Below are 14,430 nucleotides of genomic sequence, written 5' to 3'. Positions count from 1 at the left end.
CGAATATGCTGACAATTTGACAGCTAAATTTGGAAAGAAAAATTTTCGGTTAATTTTTGCTTAAGGCTGGACCGTACTAAGCGAATTTTTGAATTTTACTTTTCTTTTAATTTCTTAATCAATTATTATTATAGAAATTTTTATAGTTTCCGAAAACATGTATAAGACAAACTTTTGCGGAAAGTTTTCATCATTCGAGTGACGTAATTATTCAAAATGTAATTAAAAAAGTAAAATTCGAAAATTCGGTTAGTACTGCCCACCCTTAATTATCCCGGATAGCATGAGTTGCTTGTCAAAAAGTTGGTATTTATTAGTTTGCAACCAACTTGACGACAAGTTGTCAACAACTCTAGTTTTTCTAGCTTTTGGCTACAAGTTACCGCCAACTTTCTGAGAAAGTCAATGCCAGGGAAAAGCCGCAATTCGAGACGGGTTTCTGAGAAAATTGAAGGCAACTTTCCGTCAACTATGAATTGCCAACTTTTGCAACCAAATTATCCACCAACTTTCTCACAAAGTGACCGTCATCCTTTTGGATTTTCAACTTTTGCCACCAACTTTCTCAGAAAGTGTCTATTAACTTTGGAAGTACCAACTTTTGCGGCCAACTTGGCGTCTAGTTGCTGTGTTATGTCCACTCGTTGTTATTAATGCCTAGTCCCCCAGACTATAAATTCATTACCATGCAGGGAGCCAGGCATTAATGACAATGAGTATCCTCAGGTGGATCAGGTGCCTCCACCTGTTAATTAATTAGTGAACTTAAGATACATAAATAGGTGCGCATTTAAACTCCATTTGAAATTTATATATCAGTACTTATATTGCGTCTTATCAATATTTGATCAATAATTTAGATAATAAATCGTCGTGGCACATACTTATTAAATTATATATTTAGATTATAAAAATTGAACGAATAGATAAGCAAATCTTGATTTTATATTCAGAGAAATATAAATACAGTTTGAGTGATCTTGAAACGTTTCCTGTCACCCGATACTCAAAACCTAAACAAAACACACGCATAAAAATCATGAATAGGCCTTTGTTCTATAGTTAACAGTAAATATGGTTATAAACAAATGCATACTCTATAAACAAATAAGAAGAGAAAATATATAATAAATCAATGTTATTTATAAATGAAAACCATATCACAAGAACTTATCTATTATTGTTAATATATAGTTCTATATTAGATAAAGAGTGATTCATATAATAAATAAATTAATCGAAATATAGAATAATTATAGAAGAATACACCTCTGATAGTCTAGAAAATTTAACTGGAAAATTGTATCCAAAAACAAGAAAATAGAATATAAATGATATAAGTAACAAGAAGTCGTGGAATGGATAAAGTAAAGAACGTAAATGTGTAAGCTTGTATCTCAAATTTGTATTAGTAGAAAGTATAAATGTATAAGTCTATTTGGTCAATAACTAATATATATATATATATATATATATATATATATATATATATATATATATATATATATATATATTGTATGAGCATGAGTGTGGACATGAGAGTAGTGGGGAGAAGTTGGAGAGCGGAGGTCAGAGATCTCTCTGCCGTCTGATGTGACTTAACCTCTCCGAAAACTATTGACGAGCACAACTGTTATTATTGATCAAATCTTATCTATACTTTATAATAAAGCTTAGTCTTCAGATAAAAGTTATTTTATCAATTACATCTATCCTTATCCATAATTTTATTATTTCATTAGATAATAATTATAACCATCATTATCGTACTCAACAATAAATTTATCACTGTTTTCAAATTCAAAATTGGTTCCGCGTGACAACGAACTGCCCACTGCCCAGGAGGTGGCGTCAGCTCCGACCCTAGTAACCTCCCAGGACATAACAGTGTGTAAGGGTAAATTAAAAAAATGACCGGACGTTAATTTCAAGTTTATCAATTGACGTTACTTGGCAAGTATTTCTTTGGCCTTACACAACTAGCTAAAATTTAGGTCATACAAACCCTGATAGCCACCCTTACCATAAATTAAGTACAAGCTACTGCTGTATTTTAAAGGTAACTTGAAGGTAAGTGTTGGAGAGCAAGCAGCTACCTTTAAGTCGACAGTAAATTGTTTGCAGCTTTATATTTAATTTGACTACAAGTATTAACATCAGACAATGACGTTAAGTTGATTGAAAGTTTCACTTCAAATTGACGGCAAGTTTTTCTGGCAAGTTACATTCAAGCTACTGCCGAATTCTGAAATCAACTTAAAGGAAAGTATTAACCAGCCAAGGTTTGTCAGAAACTTTCTCGTTAAGTTAGCCGAAAGTGTTGCTCTACAACACTTGTAGAGCAATGTCTGGCTATCAGGGAACCTACTCTGATAACGAAAGTTACTCAATAGAAAGTTTCTGACAGTTAGCTGTGATCTATTTGAAGACAATTTGACAGGAACTATGATATATTCCAATTTCTAATTACAATGTGGAGATAATTAATATCTATAGCTTAACGTGAATTTACATCTGCTTTTTGGAGATAAGTTCTAGGAAAGCTGCCATCAACTAATTGAATGACAACACTTTGCAGTTAACTTGAAGTTAAGTTCCGGCCATAACTGTCAGTACATACCCTGATAGCACAGTTTGCTATCGCAAAAATTTACTTCACATGAGTTTCTTAGTTTCTTGACAACAATATATATACAACTTGCTATACAATTTGACGTAAATTTACTACCCGAATTAGAATGCAAATTCACTTCAAAAGTTGACGAGAAAAAAGTTGTCGACAATTTTCAGGCAAATCATTATATTAATTTTTTGTTAATATACCTTGGAAAATCGCAAAGTAGTTTTTTAGGCAGTGTGACGACTTTACTCCAAACTTCTTTACTCAGTGCCATCTTTATTCAAAAATTCGATCTGTCGTCACCATTTTAGACTGCAACTTTATTCTGCTGTTCTTTCTCCACTCTGGAACAACTGTATTCAATTACAACTTTACTCAATGACTCAGTAGATAAAAGAGCAAGCGTCGGTTATAAAGGAATTTTTGTAATCTACAAATTACCATACGGCGCTATGTTGATATTCTGAGATTATCTTAATGTTAGATAGAGATAAAGTTTGAATATATTTATGTGTCAATTTACGCAAATAATAAAACTTGTAATTTAATTATAAACTTGTGTTTAATATATAATTAACAGACTAATTTTAAATGAAGAAATTATTAAAAATTTATTAATTAAATTTGAAATCATTGTGTTATTGAAATACTTAATAATTAATTTATTATACATAATCAACTCTTATATACGACTGTATTTATTAATAATTAAAATATTGTATTTATTAATTAAATATAAATAATAAGCACTTCAAAATAACTACATATATTTATATTTATTAATTACAATGCGTTGATTGCGTACACTGTTCTGAATATAAACCATTGCATCAAAACTTGACAAATCAGATATATTATTTTATAACATAATAATAATATTAATAATAATGATAATATTAATAAATTTCAAGCTGTACCAAATTGAAAAATCACATAATTATATTGGCAGCAATAGGATGGCAGCAATCAATAAAATTACAATCTTTAAATTAGATTTTTTATTTCATATTAAGTGATGTGAATAACAATTAAAACCTAAGAAATATCATAAATTAATAATTTTAATAATAAAGATGATGATATGGTAGACATGGGTATTATAAATGTTGATTTATGGAAATTTATGGTACTTATTATTTCTTAGACGTACATATCGTCATTTATCAATTACTTATTTATTCATCATTAAGTTAATGAATTTTTCGTGTAAGAAAATTTGTTTTTTTTTATTTTTTACGTAAAATTAAAAAAAATTTTACATTAGATATTAAAATACTAGAAACTACAAAATTCCAAAAAAATACGTTGTTTTAAACTTATAAATTTAAGACATTACAGAAATTAGAGTAATTTTTTTTTTTAATTAAAAAATAACAATAGTTTCTTTGTTATTTAGTATCATCTTGTTTTTCATTGTACTTTTAAGTAAACAAATTTTTATAACCACCCCAACAATTTAAAATAAGAATATAACCGTGTGATTCAAAAAATGTTTTTGAATCATAAATAAATAAAAAATTTTTTTTTCTTAAGGCAATTTTCAAACAGATCCCCCCCCCCCTTCCTTCACTGCTTTAAAATATTAAAAGACTCAATCGTTATGACCGTATTAATATTTTCATGATTTATTATTAAGAAGTTCAAGCATGAATTGAAAAAGGGCAACTCAGCTAGTTACGAATTCGCCAAGGCATAGATTTTTAAAAAAATGATTAACAGTTGATACCATTTAGCAGTAAAACAAAATTTGGAGAATAAATTTGAGTAAAATCTTTCTGGCATCATTATAATTTGGTAATGTTAAATTGTTTAGGCTAATATTCATTTACCAAATTTCGTTTAACTCCTAAATGATAACAGCTGCCAGTATTTTTGTTTTTTTTTTTTTTTTTTTTTTTAAATAATGTCTCGGCGAAATTATAACTCTGTTGTCCTTTTTACTTGTAAAGCAGATACTTTAAACGTCGGAAATTTTTATTACACGGCTCGAGTACTCTCGGCACACTGGACACTGAAGAGATTTACTTGATTCGGACGAGAAAATGGTGTCTAAGCAATGTTAACATAAGCAACGGTGCCCACAGTTGTTGAAAGCAGCAATAGCTGGGTTACAGTAGCAATAGCAACAACGGCCACCGGTACCTGGCTCTGCAGACGCGTTGACACCAGGTAATTCACTTCCTCAAATGAAATATGTAGTTATATTAAATCATAGAAAATATTTATTTAATTCAAAATGAAATGGTATAAATTAGTTAAATAAATAATCAATCATTGTTGTCAAATGAAAATTTATATTATTATTTATCAATGATTATATAGGTTTTTTTATTATTAAATAAATAATTTGGTATTTTTTATTTTAAATCTTTTGTTTTTATATAACTTATTTTATAATAAAATATTAATAAACTTTTTAACTTTCGAACAGTTTTGGCAGAAAAAATAGTTTTGGAATTTTTTTATTCCAAAAACACAAAGTAAAAATTTTTCCAGCTTTGTGTCGAAATTACCTGATTTTTTCAGTATACTTAAATTCCCTGAAATATTCAGGTTTTTCAGAAATGTGGCCACCACAATATCAATTCATACACGGAGAAAACGAGTCTCGAAAATATAGTAATAATTACAATATTTTAGTAAAATTTACTAACAGAAATGAATAAATACATTTCATTTTGTAATTATTCCAAAACGTTTAGTAAAATTTACAGTTCAGTAATTATTACAATATGCAGATTTTAAAAATTCCTATACATAATAGATTTTTTACTATCATGATTGAATTTTTTTTAAACAGAGTTGTAAATTTTATTACATTAATTTTTAATAAATACAATACAACGGAAAGTATATTTTACAAAGCAATATAGTAAATATTACATTTCTGAGATTTGATAAATTATTGAACGGAATATAAATTTTGCTATTCATGAAATAAAATTTACTACGTGTATTATGAATTTTATTATGCGCATAAGAAATACTACTAAGTACATAGTATACAAAAATTACTAAACGTTTAGTAATTTTATACTATGTTGAAACCATATCGTTGTAACCCGGCGTGCGCTCCACTCAGTTCTGCCCAAACGGCTTTGGAATAGTGTGTACTGTTAACCTGTCTTCAGGAAACATAACCTATAAAATTGTATAGTGATTATTTGAGTGAAGGTGAAATATATATGCATGTGCTTGTGATTAAGAAAAGTGAAAATGGAACTGCCGGTTATAGACGCTCCTTTGGAATCTAACAGCATGTTAATATTTATTATATTATTATATATAATCATAATTAATGTCTTTTCCTACAAATACACAACATATTGTACTATGACAATAACTTTTTAAATTAAATGTTTTGTTATAACAATAATAGCAAATTGAATCATTTATTTATCCTTTATAGACTCACTGAATTTTTTATGATGAATAATTTTTAAATTAGATAAATAGTTATAAATCTAGTTAACACTAAATTGTCAACTAGTGTACAGTCAACTATGCTCGAATCAATGATTTCAAATTAATTAATTATACTTTAAAAATGTAATTGTTTATAAATCTTTATAATAGTCACATATATATATTTGTTTATAAGTATGAAAAGATTCATGTATTAAGATAAAAAAATGTATTATACATTTATTAATAATTCGTATAAACATATTATTTTTTACAATCAGTTAATTTTAATTCTTACTTTTCAAATTACGAAAGCTTATTGTAATTATTAATTGCAATTATTCCTAAGCAGGTTTTGTACTATTCCATATTTGCGATGTATATTTTACTAAAGAGTATAGTAAATATTCCAATATTCGTACTTTCAAAATTACTAAACGACTTACAATTATTACTAATGAGGTTTTATACTATTTCATATTTGAGATGTATATTTTACTAAGCAGTATAGTAAATATTCCTTTATCCGTATTGTAAAAATTACTAACCACGATAAGTAAAATATACTAATGTGATTAATAATATTTCCTATATTTTCAATAGCGGTTCAACATTACAATCTAAATATAGTAATTTTTACCCATATTTTTTAGTAAAAATTACTATATTTTTTTCTCCGTGTAATCGATAATTGAAATTAAAAAATTAATATAAAAAAAATATTACCTGCGCCTTCATTCGATAGCACAAATAATGTCTTGTTAGAGTAGCTTCGCGATGGTCCCGCTACGGGTTCTGACGATTCGTTGTCAGCCATCAAGGCCCCAATAGGTCTCCGAAAAACTTGATTTTTTGGTCTAAGTCACCAGCGCGATCAATACCTTGGACTGGATCTAACAAGTCACTTACACAGGAAACAGTTATATTGGACCCTGAACAAACAGAGAGAAAATTTATATGGCCGAATTAATTTTTAATTAATAAAATTGTCTACAAAAATGATTCAATGACATTTTGTGATAATTCAGATAGTTGCGCCGGAAAAGTAAAAAAATTTCAAAATTTACTATAAATTTGAATTCAAGCTTCATTTTCTTTGAACAGATGAATTGATCAACAAAATAAATAAGAGACTTTTCTTGTAAAGCGTTTAGTTTTATACGAGATTAGATCCTGAACTCATCTGTATAATGAGCGATTGCCTAAATATAAAATTGAAAACTTAAATATTTTTTCCCATGCTATTCAGAAAGTTGATTGAAAATTATGATTAGCGACCTCTCAATATTAAAAGCTAATTTTTTAATAGGCATCTTATTTCACCTCTCTGCAGCTATTCAATAAGGGGTTTCGCGAAAAACAGAATAGCCAATTTTTTAAAATCAATCTAATATATAAATATTATATATGTATATATATATATATATATATATATATATATATATATATATATATATATATATATGTGTAAAAACACTTACGAGTTTCACTTGCCACAGCCAACGTAACCAGCTCCAATTGGTAAGGATCGATGGCACTCCCAAGAAATTCGTCAACTGAAATTCTGGAGCGTTGCAGATATCGCTGCAACGCTTCAATGCGATTGTTGGTGAAATCGTCAGTCACTGGGTGTTGAGTAGCTTGCAAACGATGAATTTCCTGCAGACCACTGTTAAGCGTACGACTAATACACGCTGGAAAAAGAAATGCAGATAAAATAACCGAGTGGACAAAAAAAAATTGAAATGAAATAAATTTAAATATATTCAGATTTGTATGAAAAATTTTTAACTGCGGTTTTAAAAAATAATAATTGAATTCCCAAAATACTATATAATATAATAAATTCGCTTACATAATAAAATAAAAAACGATGGTCGATCTTTGACGCATTGCCGCGGTAGACGATAGGTAGATTCTTTGGTAACATTGATTAATCGGATCGGTCCACTTTGCCGGAGAAATCCATACGGAGAACATGGCGGAGATTGATGGAGACGTTCGGGTAATCCTCTTCAATAAGTGATGCAGTTTCAGTGATGAGATCAACCGCTTCGTGTCGGAAACTGATGGGTACCAAGGGTAGTACCCAGGATTGCCGCAGGACTTGGTCGTTTAAACGAAAAGGTAGCTGGTTAAAACACCAGTAACGCGTAAAGTTCTAGAACATAAATTATAATTATAAGGACAACAGAATTAAATTCATTGCTAACGACAAATTATTACGCGGTCGAAGATAGATATAATCAACTCACAATCTCACGATCTCGAATGACTTTCAAAATTGAAACGAAAAATGAAACAGTTAAAAAATTAGTTAGTGAAAGAGATTTTTCTGTGGTTTAAGATGAGATTCAACATAAAGCGATAAAATATCCGATATGCCAGGGTCCGACCGAATAAGAAAGAATTTATTTTTACGGATACTAAGCCCGCAAATCAGTCTTGAACTGTCGAAGTAAACTATGTAGGATAATGTTTGTTAGGATACAGAAAAAAAGGATTTAAAGAGTAAGGATAAAAAATTAAAATGGCCGCCAGATAATATAACTATCACACGGTCTGGGATGTGTTACAGCATCTCTAAAGCATAAAATGTACCGTATAAAAGTCAGAGGTTGCAGAAATTATATCTCCGGCCATCGATCTAGCGCGAATAGATTTAAAATCTTTAATTTAAATGAAAATTAATAACAAAAAAAAGTATTAACCGGGAAAAATTATTTTCACACGATCTGTGATGTGTCACAGCACATAAAAATAATATACGGAAAGTTTCTCGTGAATTATTATCCTAACACGAATTCTATACAAAAAAAAAAGAATTTCTTCGTGAGTAAAAATTTATTGTACTAAGAAATCTATTTTTTTTGTATATATCTATGATCAATGTAAAATCTTACCCTCATCACTTGCATCCACGTCGGTCTTATGTGGCAAAACGGAAAGCTCTCTCTTACAAAGCTTACCAAAAAATATTCCAAACTGGGCACAACAAGCCGAAGATTATCACATAACTGAGGCACACGATTTTTTATGAAGTCAAAAATCGCACGGTATAATTCGGTGGACCGATGGCTGCACAGGCATAATATTACCGGAATAGTCTAAAATAAAAATGTACAATGTAAGTGAAACGATTTTTTTTTTTTTTTTTTTTTTTTCGTAATGATTAACTTACGGAGTTTTCACGACGAATCAGTATCATCAATAAGTGGCTTAGCATCCGCGGAGCTCTTGGAGCTAACTGCAATGAAACGAATAATTCAAATAAGCAACCAATATATTAGTTCGAAAAATTTATTCTAAATCGCATATTATGATCGAAATGGAAAGTAACACGATAGTAGTGAATAAAAATAAGAAAAGAAGAAAGCAAAACAAGTAAAGCTTACTTCATCAGATGTATCAAGATAAATGACATTTTCCCTGCTAAACTCCCGTAGCATCTCGTTGTTTGCAAAAAGATATGCTGAGGAATTATCCATTCCGTTAACGCTTCCTTGATAAATTGCATTAGTAGGGCGGTAATTGTTAAGCATTGGAGCCATTTCTGAGAGGTTCCTTGGAACTTGAGGTTTACCACCACGTGTTCGTCTTATTCCAGCTGTTATTAGGGAAAGATCAGCATTTTGAGCCATGAAGTTCGAAGATCTCAATGGTTCTCTCTCTCGGACGCTGTTTTGAGGAAATAAAAATGAAACAAGAAAAAAAAATCCAATAACCAAAAAAAAATTTTCTGAACGTAAATATTTACTTTTGTCTTTGTGAGCCACTTGGTCCTTGTGAACCACTTAGTCCTTGTGAACCACTTAGTCCTTGTGAGCCACTTGGTCCTTGTGAGCCACTTGGTCCTTCTCTTTCTTGATATTCATTGTCAAGTAAGTTTAGCACGGGATCATCATGCCCGACATGATTCCCCATTGGGGTAATGCGCGTATCGTTCCAGATCCACAAACGTGCGGGACAATTATGAGAGTCTCGGAATCTGCACCGGTACTTTTTTACTATTGCATTTCGATAGTAGCAGATGAAGATTTAATCTTCATAGACAATATTGTCACCGTCCTCTTGCGGGTCTACGTTTTCAACGGGATCCATTATCTATAGTAAAATAATATATATTTTGCGTTAAGACCGTTATCAGACAGTGCCCTCGCTTTTTAAAAATTTTCAACAACTCATCTGTCATGAACATATTAAAATTTGATCAATAAATAAAAAAAAAAATCAAAACATAAACTGAAAAAAAAGACAACGTAGTTGTAATTTCGCTAAGATATAAATTTAAAAAAAATTACTTGCCGTTGATATCAATTAGAAGTTAAGCATAATTTGTTCAATTAATTTCAGTTAAATCTTCATGTCAATTTTATAAATCGGATTTTGAAAATTGTAGGCTCAAATTTATTCAACAAACGTCGTTTATCTTGTAATGGATAACAACAGTAAGTGATTTTTTTTTTTTTGTTTAATTTTATGTCTTGGTGAAATTGCAACAACGTTGTTTTTTTTTTTTTTTTAATTAATGCTTTAATTTTTTTTTATATAACTGATTGTTAAAATTTAGATACGCTGATGACAGTTTAAAGTCATTGAAAATTTTTTAACAGTAGAAAGCACGGCTAAGGATGCCCTTAAATTTAAACTTGCAGTACACTGATAGTAGGATTTTTTAGCATTAAAAAAAATTTCTTAACATTTCAGAAATCATTTCTTAGACATCAATTTTTTTTATGTATTTTTTGTTTTTTAATTTCTCGTTTTATAAAAAATCTAACAATTATTAGACGTTGGCTACTTTTAGTATCATACACACTATGTCTTATAAAGAATTTCTAAAATATTTAAAAATAGTTTTAACTGCTAAAAAATCTTTTTATCTGAGTGTAAATTCAGGCTATATTAAAAAAAAAAAATAAATATATCATTCTGTTAATCACCAGTAATTAATAAGTTTATAATTATTAACTTTATAATAATTTTTTTTAATAAGTTTGACCGAGACGCGGAAACACATCAATGGTAAAGTACGACTGACTTGTAGAACCGTATATTGTAGGTTTCTCGGCAAATATACTGCGCATTATATTTCGCGCAAGTCGTTCGAGAGTACCATTGGACAATTTAATCGTTGATATAAAGTAGGGGTTTGCAGCTGACAATCTGATTGGTTACCAGAAGAAGAGTACTACCGAGGTACACCCTAACGTTCATTTCAGAATTGAGAGCAAATATATATATATATGTGTGTGTGTGTGTGTGTGTGTGTGTGTGTGTGTGTGTGTGTGTGTGTGTGTGTGTGTGTGTGTGTGTGTGTGTGTGTGTGTTGTGAATTGAAATTAATGTTTAATTTCTATTTTTTTTTCAACAATTAAAATTGATAAATTGTTGAAATAATAATAATTATTTTTTTTTGCGGCATGACCCTGCCTTCTTTTTTTTAAATTCCTTACATCTTAGAATTATCAACTAAATTATAAATGAATGAGAGATTAATTGGTAAGTTGATGGTAAAAAAAATTTTTTTGTGTTAACAATTAGCGTTTCAAAATATTAATGATAAAATACATAAATATATATTAGTAATAGTAATTAATATAAATTAAAATTCATGTTAACAATTATAATATTATTATATTATATATATCATAAAACGTATGTAATTGTAATATTTAAAAAACCCTCATTTATTAATTATTACCGAGTTGAAAATTTCAAGCTTTAACATCAAACGTGTCTTTTGTGCTTAAAAAGCTCATAAAAACAAGGGAAGCAAAGGTATTTTTGAGCTCGAAAATGTATTTATACCGATGGTCTCGTACTCAAAGAGCTCGAAAACAGCGGAAAATTGTGGGGCTGGCCCGCAGGGTCAACCATTGTCTAGATGTTTTTTTATATCAATTCTTTGTTAAATTATTATTTTCATAACAATATAAAACAACAACTTGAAGATATTGAATTTCTTTTTTTTTATAAATTGATAATCAATTCAAATAAAATAGTCATATTATATAGTATATTGCTTAGAATTAATGTAGTTGTGTACTTTATACATAGCTAAGCGGTAGAATTATTGATGTATAAATAAAAAACCAAAAAAGTAAAAAAAAAAAAAAAATTACTGAATACTTTATTTCTTTGAAATGCCGTGAATACAAAGTGACTAAATTCTGTTCAACAGAAATAAGTGAACGCTTGTACTAATTCTCACTGGCCGATAGATATTCGCAACAAAAGAAAAAATCGTGTGTAAATAAAAGCATCATATATATAATTTTATATTTCACGGAACGGCATACAATAAAAGAAAAAAATCGATAGTTTTATATTTAAGTAACATGAAATAAGATACTACACAAGAAAAGTAATTATTAAAATATTAAAATATAAAAAAATTAAAATATAAAAAATACATCTACATTTTTTTTTAATTTCTACATGTGCATATTTTTAGTTTTTGTTTTTCTTTTTTTTTTTTTTTGGTAATTGATTTGTTTAAAAAAATTCCAAAAATTTCTAATTGTCAGCTAACTTCAGGATCATAAATAAGTGAGCGTTATGATCTAATTACTAACTAAACTAATTACGAACTAAAATTTCGGCTAATTTTATTTTTCTTTCGTAAAACGAGAAAATTAATAACAACTGGTAAAATTAATACTAGCAATTTCGTAGAGCGGCTATTCGAAGGAAGAGAAAAGAGAGAAAAAAAGAGGTTGATTTTTGTTTCAATTTATATCCTACTCAGATGATTATACTGTTGTCATTTTTCCACCAAATGTTTAAACTATCCAATAATTAAAAAAATTCTAGTTTACCATAAAATACAAATTTTTATGTTTCCTATCATCCGTATTTGTAAATATATATATAATATGGATTTATGAATGAATACGTACAAAAAAGTAAAAATATATATAAGGTAAAAGCCCCTATACCCTAATCACTCAATATCAATTAATAAATAAAATGAAAAATCATATTTTTTTTTATAGTTATTATTTGTACACTGATAAAAAAGTTGACTTGATTTAAGAGAAAAAATCTTGAACCAAGAAAAATTTACTTGACCCAAGAATAATTTCTTGGCTCAAAAACTTTTTCTCTTGACTTAAGAAAATCATTTTCTTCAAAATGGAATCCTTGGTTTCAGATTTTTTCTCTTGAATCAAGTCAACTTTTTCATCAGTGTAGTTTAAAGTATTAGAATACAATTTATGTTTGAAGAATAATGTTGATAATTAATTATTTTTAATTTTTTAAATAAGGTCCTTGAGTGTACCCATAGTCGCCCACTAAAAGTTGTAATGTACCATTACTCGATCAACACATGGCCCTATTGTCGCTCAAAGACAATATCAATCAAACTATGATAAGTTTATTGATTTGGACAAATAATTTATAAATTATACTACTTCATTCTTTCATAATATAAAATTTCATGAATTTAAAAAATGCATTTAATAAGATATAGTTATAACAATTCTTAAAAAAATTGACGTAATCTAAATTTTATCTAACGAATGAAGGTTAAAGTAAAAAATGCCCGGCTGAGCGCGATTTTGAAAACAGTCATTAAATTTAAATTTATAATCTATTATAAAATAATTCGATACATCATATTTTAATATATTTAGATTAAAAAATCATTATTTATCAATAATAATATTTTTAGTTGTAATTTTTTTCTTAAAAATTATAAAGAATTGCCTTAAAGAGTTCACGGAAAAAAAATATTAGTAAATAATACTCAGATTCTCACTATTTTTTACTGATTGAAATAGTAACAGCGCGCCTAGACCGAATATTAGTAAATATTATGGAGTAGAACGAAAGAAATTAATAAGTCATAAATAAAAATATGTAACTGTGGAACAAGAAAAAGTATAAGCACAAAAGGAAGTTTTTCAAGTTTAACTCAGTAAAAATTGTCATTCTTAATAATAAAGTTTCTTATAAGGATCAGTTGTTTGTGAGAGTTACAATACTAAAAATTCTTATTCAAACTATACATTTTAACGCGTCACTCAGTAAAAATTATCAAGTATAACATGTATAGTTCTACGAGGTAGAGTTTAATTTATATTCAAATGAACGATAAAAAATCAAATACCAAACATTAAATTTTACTGTTTCAAACAATAAAAAAAGATAATCATATAAATCAAATTTTTCGATATAAAATCATATTAATTGATATTAAATTCAATACTTTTTAATAAAGTCAAAGTAATTTTTGATAATTGTTCTATTAATGAATAAAATTTACCGCTTTAAATTTTGATGAAGCTAATAATAAAGATTAAAAGTTAATTAGGATGGAAAATAATGCTCTGAGTATTTATTTTATATTAATTAAATATTTATTAATTAAATAAATGAATAAATTTTTTTGTATACAT

General features: G+C 28.1%; 1 long non-coding RNA gene across 1 annotated transcript; it reads right to left on the bottom strand.

Moving 5' to 3' along the window:
* Positions 1–6,797: 6,797 nt before the first annotated feature.
* On the bottom strand, positions 6,798–7,970 carry LOC106693913 (uncharacterized). Its single transcript, XR_001345301.2, has 3 exons — positions 7,881–7,970; positions 7,507–7,719; positions 6,798–6,957 (listed from the first exon to the last, which is right to left on the bottom strand). It is a non-coding gene; the product is annotated as an uncharacterized LOC106693913 (long non-coding RNA).
* Positions 7,971–14,430: the final 6,460 nt, after the last annotated feature.

The sequence above is a fragment of the Microplitis demolitor genome, chromosome 10 (genome assembly GCF_026212275.2).
Source record: "Microplitis demolitor isolate Queensland-Clemson2020A chromosome 10, iyMicDemo2.1a, whole genome shotgun sequence".
Classification (NCBI taxonomy): domain Eukaryota; kingdom Metazoa; phylum Arthropoda; class Insecta; order Hymenoptera; family Braconidae; genus Microplitis; species Microplitis demolitor.
The sequence above is the reverse complement of the archived record's forward strand: the minus strand, read 5'-3'. Positions and strand labels throughout refer to the sequence as shown.